The following is a 13379-nucleotide window of genomic DNA, read 5'->3' as shown; positions in this document are numbered from 1 at the left end:
AAACCTGCAACTTCCACGTAACGAAATATTTCTCCTGTAAAGCGCTCTATCATCATGGGTTAATGTCCACGCTATAAACCCCGGCACGAACCAATAACAACACCCACACCCTACTCTCCAAAATAGCACTTGCCCGTAACAAAACGGGGATGTGACACTCCGAATACCGGAAGGACTGCTTGGCGGAAACACTTGCAGACTCGGCAGCCAACCAGCACTTCGGATTTAAGTCAATTCAGTAGGCGTGGCTGTCGCCGGCGCTCCAATCCTAGATCACCTTAGACATAACTCCTTCCAAACAACTAACAGAGTATGTTCAGTATCAGGATTGGCCAGTGATACGACCCGGAAGATTTGAAATTTAGCCCAAATGACATCCGTTGAAATATCAACAATTGCCAGCGGGCTATGAGCGGAATTCACAGACGTCCCAGTAAGTAGTGGCCAGGTTCATCCTAGGAGGGAAGTGGGAGCCACGGGACGCCTCCATGCTACGAGGCGGCAGACCAGGGGACACTTCCTGGCTCTTAGCCGGCAGAAACACAATCGCACGCAAGCATCTTTTAACACTTTTTCTATTGCCAAATGTATACAGCTGTACAAGATTCGGCAGCGTAGTTTGAGAGCCCAAAACAAGAAGCTACGAGTAAGGAAGGACCTGGGATTCTGCTTAGTTTGATAAAGGTCGGAGGAATAGTATTATTAAAGCAACAAAAGTATACGGAGAAGTAAAGAAGAAGCTGCAATTGGAAAGTAATCCTGAACGGGTGGGTCAGCAGATGTTTCGTGAGAGCGGCAGAGACAGGAATTGACGTAAGGGTAAAACATTCCATAGTTCTTCTTCCTTGGATCACTGCAATTTGTTACCAGTTCTCGTGCGTTGGGAGTCACAGGCGTGAGCATTTCTGGTAAGTTCAGTTCGTTTCCTAGTGAAACACAATGAAATGTGCATTTACTCGTTTTGGAATGTTTCATGAATCATAATACTTTGACTTGCATCATTTGCATGACGGGTAGAAAGTGAAGATTTTGTAGAGCTCTTTCAGTCTAATAAAATAACGTGTGCTTGTAAAGTCCACATTCACCTTGTAGTAATGTGGTTGTAGTAGAATTTAGAGTATAGTGTGTTTGGTGTATTCTCTGTTCTATGATTAGGAATGTCGAGTACGATGCTTGGGAATGTTGGTGCGACTGATGCGGTGTAGCGGAGGATGCGCTCACACCTTGTTACCGTAGCTGTTCGAGGTTATCAATAAACGACAGATTGTTTATACATCCAGTGTTCCTGATGTCTTACTACACCAATGGGCGTTAATATGTGGAGTTGATGTGTTTGTCTTCTGAGCTACCAGATCAAGTACGGTCTTTGTGTGCAAATTCAAAGCCACAACACTGGTTTGTATTTGGCATTGCACTGTGCAGAAACTGTTTCAGAGACAGAGCAATGTTGTACAGTGCTTCTCTTACTCATCTGACTAGCACTCTAGAATACTATGGGGTTCCTGGTTCTGGAGTTCCATCTGCCCTGTTGGCAGTTGGAGCTCTGGTCAGATAGGGGATGGTCCTACTTACTCTGTGCTGCAATAAAGCTGACTTCTACAAGTACCCTGCTTCCAGACATCATGATTACATACCACATTTGGCGACTTGGACTCGGATATCGCGTCTGGCCACAGCTTTGATTTCGTAGCTTTGCAGCGGAAGAAATTACAGAGAAGTAGCGGTTCCATCAGCCCTCGAACCCTGTGCAGCGAACGAGGCGAAGCGAGGTGAACCTCCGACTTATCGTCGTCCTACAAGAGGAGTGGACGACCCCCAGAATTTCGTCAGGTGCCATCGTAGAGGAGTATGGCGTTGACTTGAGAGGTTCAAAGGCCTTATGATGACGTAAAGGCAGCCGTGGCAGAAACAGCGTTCTAAAGGTAGCGTAGCAACCAACCAAGAAGTGGCGTCAGCATCCTAGCAACAGCTGAAACACAACACTGGTACGCGGTGCCGGACTACGCGGCGGTCTTGATCTTGAGACGAGCTTACGTCTGGGTACGTCAGCACACACCTGGACGTGCTGACGCAGGACGTGGACGGCCATTTTGTGAGTCCAAAGCAATGGTTGTTGCGTAGGAGACGCGACTCAGCGCTATAGCTTCAGCTGTTCGTGTCGCGCATCGGCTGTTCTGTCAACGCCGGTACATTGACAGTTAGAGTCACACACGGAAGGTGATTAATTTATGCGGTAAGCGCTAAAGGAACTGTTTTTTACTTAACCATTACCCGGTTGTTCATTATACTCAGTACCCTTTGGCTGAGAACTATCACATTGCGGTACAACTGTATTAGCGCATACCAGACAATAAATTACCTGACTCCTCTTAGAGTACTATATTGCTAGCATGTCACAGCCAATTAATGTTGCCCTCCCTCCCCAATTCTTGCCTGAACCAGGGAATCAGTCTATGGCATGGGAGGATTGGATTGTGATGTTCTATAATTACATAGAGGCTCTGGATGGAGAAGATTTCTCACCTAAAAGGAAAAAGGCCCTACTAATGACTACATTAGGAAAGGAGGGGCAACGTGTGTTCAAATTTATACCGCAAATTCTATCTTCAGGATCCACGTCACAAGTTGATGAATTCAAGGAAGCAATAGCGAGACTGGAGACTAGATTTGGAAAAGAGGAAAACTTGGTTTTACAGAGATATAAGTTTTACAAAAACAAGCAGTTGGAGGGTGAGAGCATTGATGACTTTGTTTTTTTTTTTGTCCTCATACGCTGATAAAGATTTGTGTTTGATTGTACCAAGAATCTTTATGGGAGCTCTTTTTGCAGACACCCAGTATAAATCTCACACTGCGAACATGTGGATAGTCAACTCAGTCTCTCACAATTCCAGACCCTAGACTGATCTTCGGGTGGATCATTCTGCAGAAAGGGCTAATCATTGGACAAAGTTGTTATAAACCATCGAGCCAAATAATGCAGGGAGTCCAAAAGTGCTTCCTTCTCTTCCATACCATACTGTCCAAACTGAGAGTGTGCCTGATTGCCCTGATCCAATTTACATATATCGGTATGGTGGAACTCACCCATAGTTTACATATTTCCCTACGAGCTAAGACAATTAAATACAAAAATAACTTATTATTATCTCGTGATACATTCTCATAATTAGAAGGAATTCCCAAAAAATTTGTTGCGTACTAACCTGTATTTCATACCCAAATAGGGTTTTCATACCTTCTTGTATATCAAACCAAAATTCTCTGAGTGCGGGACAGGTCATAAACATGTGCAGGTCATCTGCTTTTTCCAATTTGCATTTTGGACAACAAGGAGTAGGCCCCTTCGAAAATTTAGCGAGCCTGGCTGGAGACCAATATACTCTATGAAGAGAAAACAGGTGGTTCCGCTTTAAATTGGCAGGTGAGACTGTGAGATGTAATAGATCAAAAGATACTTGCCATAAATTCTGCAAGTCGGAATCCGGTACTTGATCCCTCCATAGCTGATCTGGGAGGGCAAATTCTCCATCTTCTTCCTCGAGTATTGTCCAATAAAGGACTGATGTTACGCGAACTGTCAGTAAAGTGCAGTTTTGGTCAGATGGCTGACGAACTTATTAGAGACCAACTAATTGTCCAAGCGAACAATAGGAAAGTCCAAGAACGATTGTGGGCAGCAAAGAATCCAACGTTAAAAGTAGCCATAGATTTGGCCAAAGTTGTAGAAGAAAGCGAAAAATGCATGAAAGAATTGCAGAAAAGTGGTTTAGAACCAAGAATCGCAGAAATATCCAGCAAAGTGGTTAATAGTGACAATAGTGAGGAAGAGGCGGCAGCCATTGCCATTGTTAGGAAAAAGGGATATGTACTCCAGAAGAAGAATGTACAGCCTAACAACAAAAACAGCTCTAAAATGTGCATGAAGTGTGGAAGTTATTCACATACTTCCGATGCTAAATTTTGCTTTGCCAGTAATAAGGAGTGTTTACGATGTGGGAAAATAGGGCATTTCGCCAAAATGTGTAGAAACAAAAATAGTTCGAAAGTGACAGTAGTCAGTGAGTATGGTGAACTGAGGCGTGATATAAATAAGATTTTGGTGTTGTGTGACTCCATATGTTCTTGTGAGGAACGGAGAGGGAGAATTTTGAAAACAGATTTTACCATTGATGGGAAGTCTGTCAATTTAATGGTTGATACAGGTTCAAAATGGACTATAATTCCTATGTCCCTGATGAGGAGTGTGTGGGGTGACAGAACTTTGAGAGAGTGCGACATCTTTCCCTCTGGCTACCAAGGTGAAAAAATAGATCTCTTGGGCTACTTTGATGGTAAAATTGAATTCAGAAATAGGTCAGCATTGGGTAAAGTGTATATATCCATTGATGGACCAGCCATTCTGGGACGCTACCAACAATACGACTTACACATTGTGGTCAATCCCAGGGCTGATGATCCTGTCTCAATTGTCGACAGCTCTTCATTGAATGAGATTCTAGAAAGATTCAAGAATGTTTTTAGGGATCAGTTAGGAGAACTAGTAGGCTACTCTCACCATATAATTCTCAAGGAAGGCAGTATTCCCGTTCAGCACAAGGTTAGACGTGTCCCTTTCGCTTTGCGGGAGGAAGTTAAAGCCACATTAGAGGAAATGCTCCAAGGAGGCATCATCGAGCCCGTTGAAGCGTCTCCGTGGGTTTCGCCTGTTGTAATTTCCCAAAAAACTGATAACAAGATTAGGTTTTGTGTAGACCTGCGCTCGTTGAACAAATGTGTAGTGGCGGATGTGTTCCCGCTACCAAATATTGGCGAGCTAGTGTCAACGCTTAAGGGAGCCAAGTTTTTCAGTAAGCTAGATCTAAAACATGCTTACAATCAGATTTGTCTAGATGAGGTTTCCAAGCACCTAACTGCTTTCATTACAAGTGAAGGAACCTTCCAGTTCACGCGATTACCGTTTGGCCTTGTCTCAGCGGCCAGCGTGTTCCAGAGACTAGTCTCGGAAGTTTTTAAGGGTCTAGACAAAGTTTTATATTTCCAAGATGATGTTTTAATCTATGGAGATTCACTTGAAGAACATAATGGAATTTTGCAGAGTGTATTACGAAGAATAGATGATGCTGGGCTCACTTTGAGGAAAGAGAAGTGTGCTTTCCTATTGAAGGAGATTGAATATTTAGGGTTTTCTTTGTCTGAGGAGGGCATAAGGCCTAAAAGGAACCTATTAGAAGCTATTGAGTTAGCTCCCTCACCTGTTGATAAAGATCAACTTCGGTCCTTCATGGGCTTAATTGAATTTTATTCAAAATTTGTGAGGGATTTTTCATCTAAGACCGCACCTTTGAGATGTTTATTGAAAAAGGGTGTCAAATTTAATTGGACTGCTGAGCATGAATTGTGTGTTAATCTGATAAAAAGGGAGCTTAAAGCTGCTGGTGTACTAGCCCCTTTTGATACAAGTCGTTCCTCAGTTTTGATGGTTGATGCGAGTGGAGTGGGGCTCGGTGCGGTGCTTTTGCAGAAGCATGGGGGAGAAGAGAAGACCATAGCTTTTGCTTCCAGGCCCCTGTCCGCTTCTGAATCCAATTATTCAGTCATAGAGCGTGAGGCTCTTGCAGCTGTTTGGGGCACGAGCTATTTTAGAACATATTTATGGGGCTACAAATTTGTTCTGCGCACAGACCATAAACCACTGGTCAACGTGCTAGCCCCGGGTGGTGCTGGGAAGGGGTCTCCCAGGTTGGCGAGGTTGGCTTCTCGCTTGCAGGATTACCAGTACGAGATTGAGTTTGTTCACGGTTGGAAGAACAGCCAGGCGGACTGTTTGTCCCGACTTCCAGCACACTCTGGGAAGTGTGATGGTAGCAATGTCTTAGATGATTTCGCTGTAGCGGCGGTGGTGGAGGATGTGCTATTTTTAGGAGGTGGATCTTTCACTCGTGATGACTGGGTGAGGGGTATGGAGGAGGATCGAGTTATACAGTCTGTTATTGACCTTGTTTCTAAAGGGACTAGAAGAGAAAGCACTGTCATGCCTGAAGTTAGACCCTTTTTGAGAATCTTAGATGAACTTTCTCTAGAGGGAGAGAATGTGTTGATGCGAGGTGACCGTTTCATCCCTCCCAGCTCATTGCGGGGTAAAATTCTCAGATTAGCTCATGAGGGCCATTTGGGTCAAACCCTCACTCAGCGTCGTGTTAAGGAGAATTTCTGGTGGCCGACGGTGGACAATGACGCTGTGGATTGTGTGGTGAGGTGCGACTATTGCAAGGAAGGAGAGAAACGATTAAAGGTTGTGGGATCACACTCACCTCAAAAAATTGGGTTTGAAAACTTACCTTGGCACAGCATCTGCCTAGATTTCATAGGCCCTATGAATGAGTTACCCGCGAACCAACGGTTTGCCATTGTGGTGATTGATTGTTTCTCAAAATGGCTCTGTGTGCAATTTGTGAAGGAGATTGACACTGACACTACCATTGCCTTTTTGAAGGGTGTGTTTTTGAATGAGGGTTATCCATCTGTTCTCATCTCCGATAATGGCACTCAGTTGACGTCTTTGAAGATGGCTTCATTTATGCGTGAGTGTGGCATCAGACACCAGAGGACAAGCTTGTACAACCCGCAGGGGAATGGCCTCTGCGAGAGAGTGAATCGCCTGGTGAAGGGGGTGATTCAAATGTTTGTGCAAAGTGGATGTTTTTCGCATGAGCGAGTACAAGAGCTGGTGTGGGCCTACCGATCAACACCTCATAAAACTGGGGAGAAATCTCCGTTCGAATTGATGCGCGGACGCACACCAGTCTCGAAGATGACTCCTGCATGGTTGAGATGTGAAGGGAGTGAGGTCTTACCCCCTACTGACAATTCCCTACCCATTGCAGTGGGTGACCTGGTCAAGGTTAAACCAGGAAGGTTTTCTAAGGGTCTTAGCAAGTATAAGGGTCCTTTTAGAGTCAAAAAAGCTTCTCCACATTATGTTGTATTGGATAATGGGGAAACTTGGAATTATAGAAGGGTGGCTTTGTTCCAAAGAAAGGAGAGTGGTTCTTCTGCTTGTTCAGAGGGTGGAGGTTCTGGGAGCTGTAATGGTTACTTGTTAGCTCCTGATGGTGGGTCGGTTCTCCCTTCTGTTTCCATCGGAAGGGGGGAGGTGGGTAGTGGCGATGCTCCGGCTTCCATGTTGGTACATGGTGGTGCCCTGGGTGACTCAGTTTCTTCTTCTTCTTCTCAGTCGCCCTCTAGGGAGATCACAATAAAGAGTTCTCGCTCTCGGCGCCCACCCACTTATCTAGATGATTATATACACTGATTTTATATTATGTTCTCACAGTGATTATTGTTTATGTTTTCTTTCATCTGTTAAGGGGGGTAGATATGTTGTACAGTGCTTCTCTTACTCATCTGACTAGCACTCTAGAATACTATGGGGTTCCTGGTTCTGGAGTTCCATCTGCCCTGTTGGCAGTTGGAGCTCTGGTCAGATAGGGGATGGTCCTACTTACTCTGTGCTGCAATAAAGCTGACTTCTACAAGTACCCTGCTTCCAGACATCGTGATTACATACCACAAGCAACATGGATTATCTTTCGGTGCTCAAGAAGACTTCAGACGATCGCAGAATAAATTGTCATTTTGTGGAGAGGTCAGTAAAGGAGTAGTTGATGAGTTATTTTATTTATTAATATTCTTTAGATTAACTAATCTGTTTAGTTTTGTGGTTGGAGTATGGACAATAGGTAATATAAAAAGAACATTACAAGAAACAACAAGCAAAATCATAACCTGCATGACATTAAATGGTTAATGGATCGGAAATAAATTGTAACATTAGTGTTATGAAAGTATATAACGTATTACCTTTTTTTGTCAGGAAAAATAAGTAGAGGCATCATGCTGCGCCTAAAGATGTATAACCTTGTTACTCTGGAGTGGTGGTAGTATTTGGTGAATAGCATCTGGAGAAACTAAGAGATCAGAGGTGACTCTCCAAAAGAAGTATCAATTTTTAATATATATCGGGAGTAATTGATTTGCACGGATGGCCGGAAAGACATATATACAAAGATACATTTCCAAAATTTGAAGAAATACTAATCCTGGATATCGGGGATGCATTAACCCACTAAAGGGTATGACCTTACTGAAAACGAATTATGAAAGTATAAAATAAATAAGATAATAAGCAGACCCGGTTGGAAATGTCAGAATTGGTACTGAGAAACAACAAATGGAATCTTTAGAAAATCGATCAAATGGAGTTACCCACTTGAGGGTGTGACTGTACAATTGGACAATAAAGTTGCATGTCATTTTTAATAAACAATTGAGAACCTTATAAGCATAAGAAAATCGCATGCCATTTGCCTCCACATTTTAATAACATGGTTTTTATCACAAATGCCTGTCCTTGCGCAATGCACATTCAACTAACAAAATTGCATTTTTCAATGAAATTTGCACTTTGTGCACTATGTCACTTTAAATATTACCGGATTATGCACCCAACTACAGGCCCCATCAGCCAGTGTGGTTCCAAATAATGACGGTATTGTGAATGGAAATAAATGAGGGACAGTTGTTCTTTGAAACCTACCCGTGATCTAGGTCTGAGGAGAGACCGAAATGCGTTGGGTGTTTGTGCTGCAAATACATTTTGTAAAACCAACTTCCTGGGAGTGCGCTCGTTCTTAGTGCTGTCGCACAAATATGAAATATATATATATATATATATATATATATATTTTTTTGGGGATGTATGTGATGACCACAGGACCCAGACTGGATGTTCTTTTGTATCTTGCGTACCATTTCCAATATTTATTTAATATCAATAAGTCATGTAAGCTACACTCCTGACCCTAAGCCAGAGCATGCCACTGCTAGGACTGCTCTGTTGGATAATGTTAGTTTTAGGAATCCTTGTAAGACTGGAGTTGTCATAACCAAGCATTGGCAAGAAAAATGATTTTGACTGTTTTGGGGTTCTCTTCAGGCATGAAGAGTTTAATACCTTTCAGAAATATTAGCAGGCACCTGGCATTTTTAGCAAAATATGTCTTGTAGGAGTGGAGATCTAATTTCTTGTCTAGAATGAAACGTCAGGATTTAGTACTCTATTGCGTTGACTTAAAGAATGTACATTTTGCAACCAAGGTTTAAAAGATAAAAGCAGCAAAAGTCAGACTGGAATGGTTTTTTTCTGCAAAAAGTAAAAAAATAAAGGGTACCTGCTGGTGACGTGATTAATGATGATTGGTGCTGTAATGGAGTTAAGAAAGTGATGATGAAATGCTGGGACAGAAAGAAGTATGGAAATGTCTCTGGCTAAGCTAAACATGGTAGTGCAAAAGGTATATGGGGCGGGAGCCATACAGCAGAGGAGCGCACAGGCAAGCTTATTACAGTAGCCTAATTTATGGAGCATTGCTTAGTCTATACTGGAAAGTGAAGGCATTGGAAAATCTCAGGCATACTCCCCATGTTGCGGGTATTAGGGTTACCGGAGCTAGCTCTCAAAACTTAGTCAATGAGGTCATGAAGACCTTTTTCTTGCTCCCCTGTGGCCACACTGTTGGTAACTTGATACAGAGTGCCGGCAACCCCTGGCCAATTATATTGGGCGTTCCATACCCATACCGAGGTCCATGCCTGTGGCCCACCCAGCCGAGGGCGAGGCGATGGAGTCTTCCCACACCCTTGTGATGTAATGCATGGCTATCAGCAGTCCCAACCAGAGCAGTGCCCTCTAGCATCTACCTCCCCTATGTCTTTTATAATGTGTAGAAGGATCAGTTTCGGGTCTCTAGGAATTGTCAGGCTTAATACAGTCTCCAAGATCCCCAACACCCCCTCCCAGAAGTGTGACAAGGCTGGGCAACACCAACATGTATGTAGCAGGTCTCCTGTGGAGTCTCCACAGTACAGGCAATCTCCCCAAGCAATCAACCCCATTTTGAACAGCCATCTCCTAGTGAGGTACGTGCAGTGTAGCAATTTGAGTTGAATCAAGTGAAATAAGCTATCACACCCTCCCCAGGGATGCCTGCGGCTTCAAGACAGTCATCATCCTCCAGCAGCCCCAAGATCTTTGTCTACACCTTCCGCACCAGCACCATGGGATCTGGCAGATTGCGAAACAGCATCTGAAAGATGATGGATCATTTGTGCCCCTTGATGTCAGTGACCAGGATTTTTGCCCCTAGAGGGGAGTTTCGGAAATGACTGCGTTAATTAGCAAAGATTGTAATGGCATTTATATAGTGCTTACTAAAGAGGCTTTGAAGCCCTTCTTCAGAAAGTAGCACGCTACTCCAAAACCCAAAAAGGATTAGTAGTGAATTAGTACAGAGAAATATAAAAATAATTTGAGTGGTAGATATGTTAGTCTGTTATTGAGATTAAAAACGATAATGAAGGGGGCGTGGCCAACTGCCGAGCATGATGGCAGCCTGATCCGGGAGCTCCCCGCAGCATAACGGCCCTTCGGCAATATCCTTCACTTATCCGACCCTTCGCCTGCCCGAAGTAGCAACGCTGACTCCTGAACTGGTGCGGCACGCTCCGGTCTGATCCCGGAGCAAATCGGAGACCGGGAACTGCCCTGTTCGCCGCTCCCATCCTGCGGCCTGTGCCTGACTGGCTGCACCGGCCTTGAGTGCGGAGGGGATCCCGGCGGAAGTGCACCCTGTCCGGGTTCGGCGGAGTGGGCGGCCCCCCGCCCTTCTCCCCCCCCCCTCCCTAGAGGCTAATCAGCGTGGGTCTCTCCAGCCCTATAAATTACACCTGGCGGCCCCTGGGTATCGGCGCCGCCCTGCACTGCTGGGCCGGGCGGTCTGAGGGAGAGATCAACGGACTACGCGGTCCGCGACCCTGCAACGCCGGTGGCCGCCATCTTGGATACACGGCCGGCACATATCTCCTGAAACCACACGGCTTGGACTGAGGGAGGTGAGGTCTCTAAGAGTGAGCGCCTGTATTTGACACCACGCCGAGGATTGAGGAGAGAGGGACGCTGCCCTAAGCCCCTGGCCCGTCTGCCCGCGGTAAAACCGGCAGGGAGGGACTAGCGCCTAGAAGACGCGCGACGCCTCCCCAGGCTGAGGACGCCACACCATAGACACTGAGGCACATCAACCGGCTCTGAGGTGAGGAGTTTGCCACCACTCAGACATCATTGCACCTTGAAGGTCGCTTGGCCCTGCACGACATGTTCAATTGAACCCTGCATTCTGTCAGCGAGTGAGGGGGCAGATCGCTGTGCCACGCCGACAGGACACTCTCTGGCCAGGCGGTGGTTGGCCGGGTGTAGGCCACTCTACTGAACACTATAGCCACAGTCCGGTCGATAGCTGGGGACGCTGTGCGGAGCGGTCTGGGGTCTTGACACCGGCTCAGAAGGACCTGATTATATACCCCGCCCCGGACCTACGGAACCAGCCCCGCGGCTAATTGAAGTGTGGTGCCGCAGGGACCGCTATACCAGGCCCCCCACATATTCCAGACGTCCCACGCCATGGCGGGCAAGGGGACCAGGAGCAACTCGACGCAGGCTAAACTAGATAAATTCGCCTACTCACAGCACGGACACCCCCAGGCGAGTGGGCGACATTCTGCGGGCTCTCCTCCAGACGCGGACGGGGCCAGAAAAGTGACTCTGGAAGATGTAATGAGAACCCTAACGGCGGTGCAGACGACGGTGGGGTCCATCTCCTCAGAAGTCACCCTGTTGCGGGCAGACCTCCAGAAAATGGCGGAAAGGGTGTCCCAGGTTGAGGTGGTGACGAAAGCGCTGGTGGACGACACTTCAGACTTGCAAACAGCAATGGAGCGCATGGAAAAAGTCAATAAACAACTTCAGGAAAAGCTCGACGACCAAGAAGGACGCTCCAGGAGGAACAACATACGCATCCTTGGCCTGCCGGAATCAGAGGGGAAGGGTGCGATGGACTTGTACGTCGAGGACCTCATCAAAAATGTACTGCAACCGAAGGGCCTATCTAACTTCTTCTCGGTCGAAAGGGCGCACCGAGTACCTGGCGGAACACCCAAACCTGGGGCTGCACCGAGACCTGTACTGGCCAGGCTTTTTAATTTTAGAGACAGAGACGCAATCCTGCAGACGGCCAGGAATTCACCGCCTGTAAAGATCCAGAACTCGACTTTGGCCTTCTTCCCGGACTACACGGCGGAGGTGGCCAGGCGTCGGAAATCCTTCACTGAAATCAAAAAGGCCCTGCGCGATAAAGGACTGCAGTACTCTATGCTGTTCCCCGCCAAACTGCGGATTGTGGCCGAGGGAAAGACTTGGTTCTTCGACAACCCGGAGGTGGCACGAGACTGGCTCGACGGATGGCGACAGGTGGGGCTTCCCCGGCGCCCACGAGGAGACCGACAAGATCGCCGCGGCGGCGACCCGGCGGAGCAGAGGCCCGTGGACTCTCCGCACGGAGAGGGTGAAGCAGAACTGGGATCGGATCTGGAAAGAGACCCATTTGATTCGGGACAGCCGGCTGCCATTTGAGTATAGCGTTGCCGACTCATTCGCGCCTTTGGAACACATTGAACTCTGGAGTTGGCGGAGCTGAGTAGGGTAGGCATTGGCCGGTGCCTGTAGGGGACTCACCGACCCCACGTGCAAGTAAGATAGTTGGGGACGGGTTTAAGCACTCTGCCAAGTTGGGGATGCGGGCGGGGAATTGTCCGTGGTGCAGGGGAGCAGGGAGGTGGGAGGGAAGAGGGCTTCGGTTGTTCTTGTTTTTGTTCTTTATGTACACATTTTTGGTTCTAGTCATCGCTCACTTCACATGTCATGCATTCATCCTAGATGGCGGCTCGCTCCTTGACAACGTCACACACTACACGCGCTCTGCAGCCACCCTGGACCATAGCTTACTCCTCGTTGTCTCCGCGCTGGTCACCAGCGCATTGCTGGGGTTACCCCCGACACGATCCCATGGCTGATTTCCCTCAGACACTGCCCGCCAGAAACACCGCGGTAACGGTGGGGGTGCCCCCTCTGCGCATGCTCACATGGAACGTCAGGGGGTTGGGTGACAAAATAAAGAGGGGCCTAGTACTGCAGGCTATTAAACGACAGGGCCCAGATTTGGTTCTACTCCAGGAAACGCACCTTACGGGCACCACCTGCAGGGCGCTTGATAGGCGCGGTTACAAGGTGGTGACACATGCAGATTTTACATCAGGGTCCAGGGGGACGGGGATACTTCTGAAGAAGTCGTCACCCTTTATACTCACGCACCACACCACAGACGACCAGGGGTGCTTCGCAGCGATCCATGGCCAATGGGAAGGTACACCGCTTAATGTGGTATCAGTATACATTCCCCCGGCATTACACTCTGTGACGTTACCTG

At 46.9% G+C, this 13379-nt stretch overlaps 1 protein-coding gene across 1 annotated transcript in view; it reads left to right on the top strand.

Moving 5' to 3' along the window:
• Nucleotides 1–323: 323 nt before the first annotated feature.
• The window catches only part of CENPI (centromere protein I), a 368972-nt gene continuing 355916 nt past the window's right edge, over nucleotides 324–13379 (top strand). The window contains exon 1 of the mRNA XM_078688407.1: nucleotides 324–908. The gene's annotated coding sequence lies outside the window, so the exon portion shown is untranslated. The remainder of the gene's footprint in view (nucleotides 909–13379) is intronic.

Source organism: Lissotriton helveticus, chromosome 4_1 (genome assembly GCF_964261635.1).
Source record: "Lissotriton helveticus chromosome 4_1, aLisHel1.1, whole genome shotgun sequence".
Lineage (NCBI taxonomy): Eukaryota > Metazoa > Chordata > Amphibia > Caudata > Salamandridae > Lissotriton > Lissotriton helveticus.
This window is presented reverse-complemented; position numbering and strand designations above follow the sequence as displayed.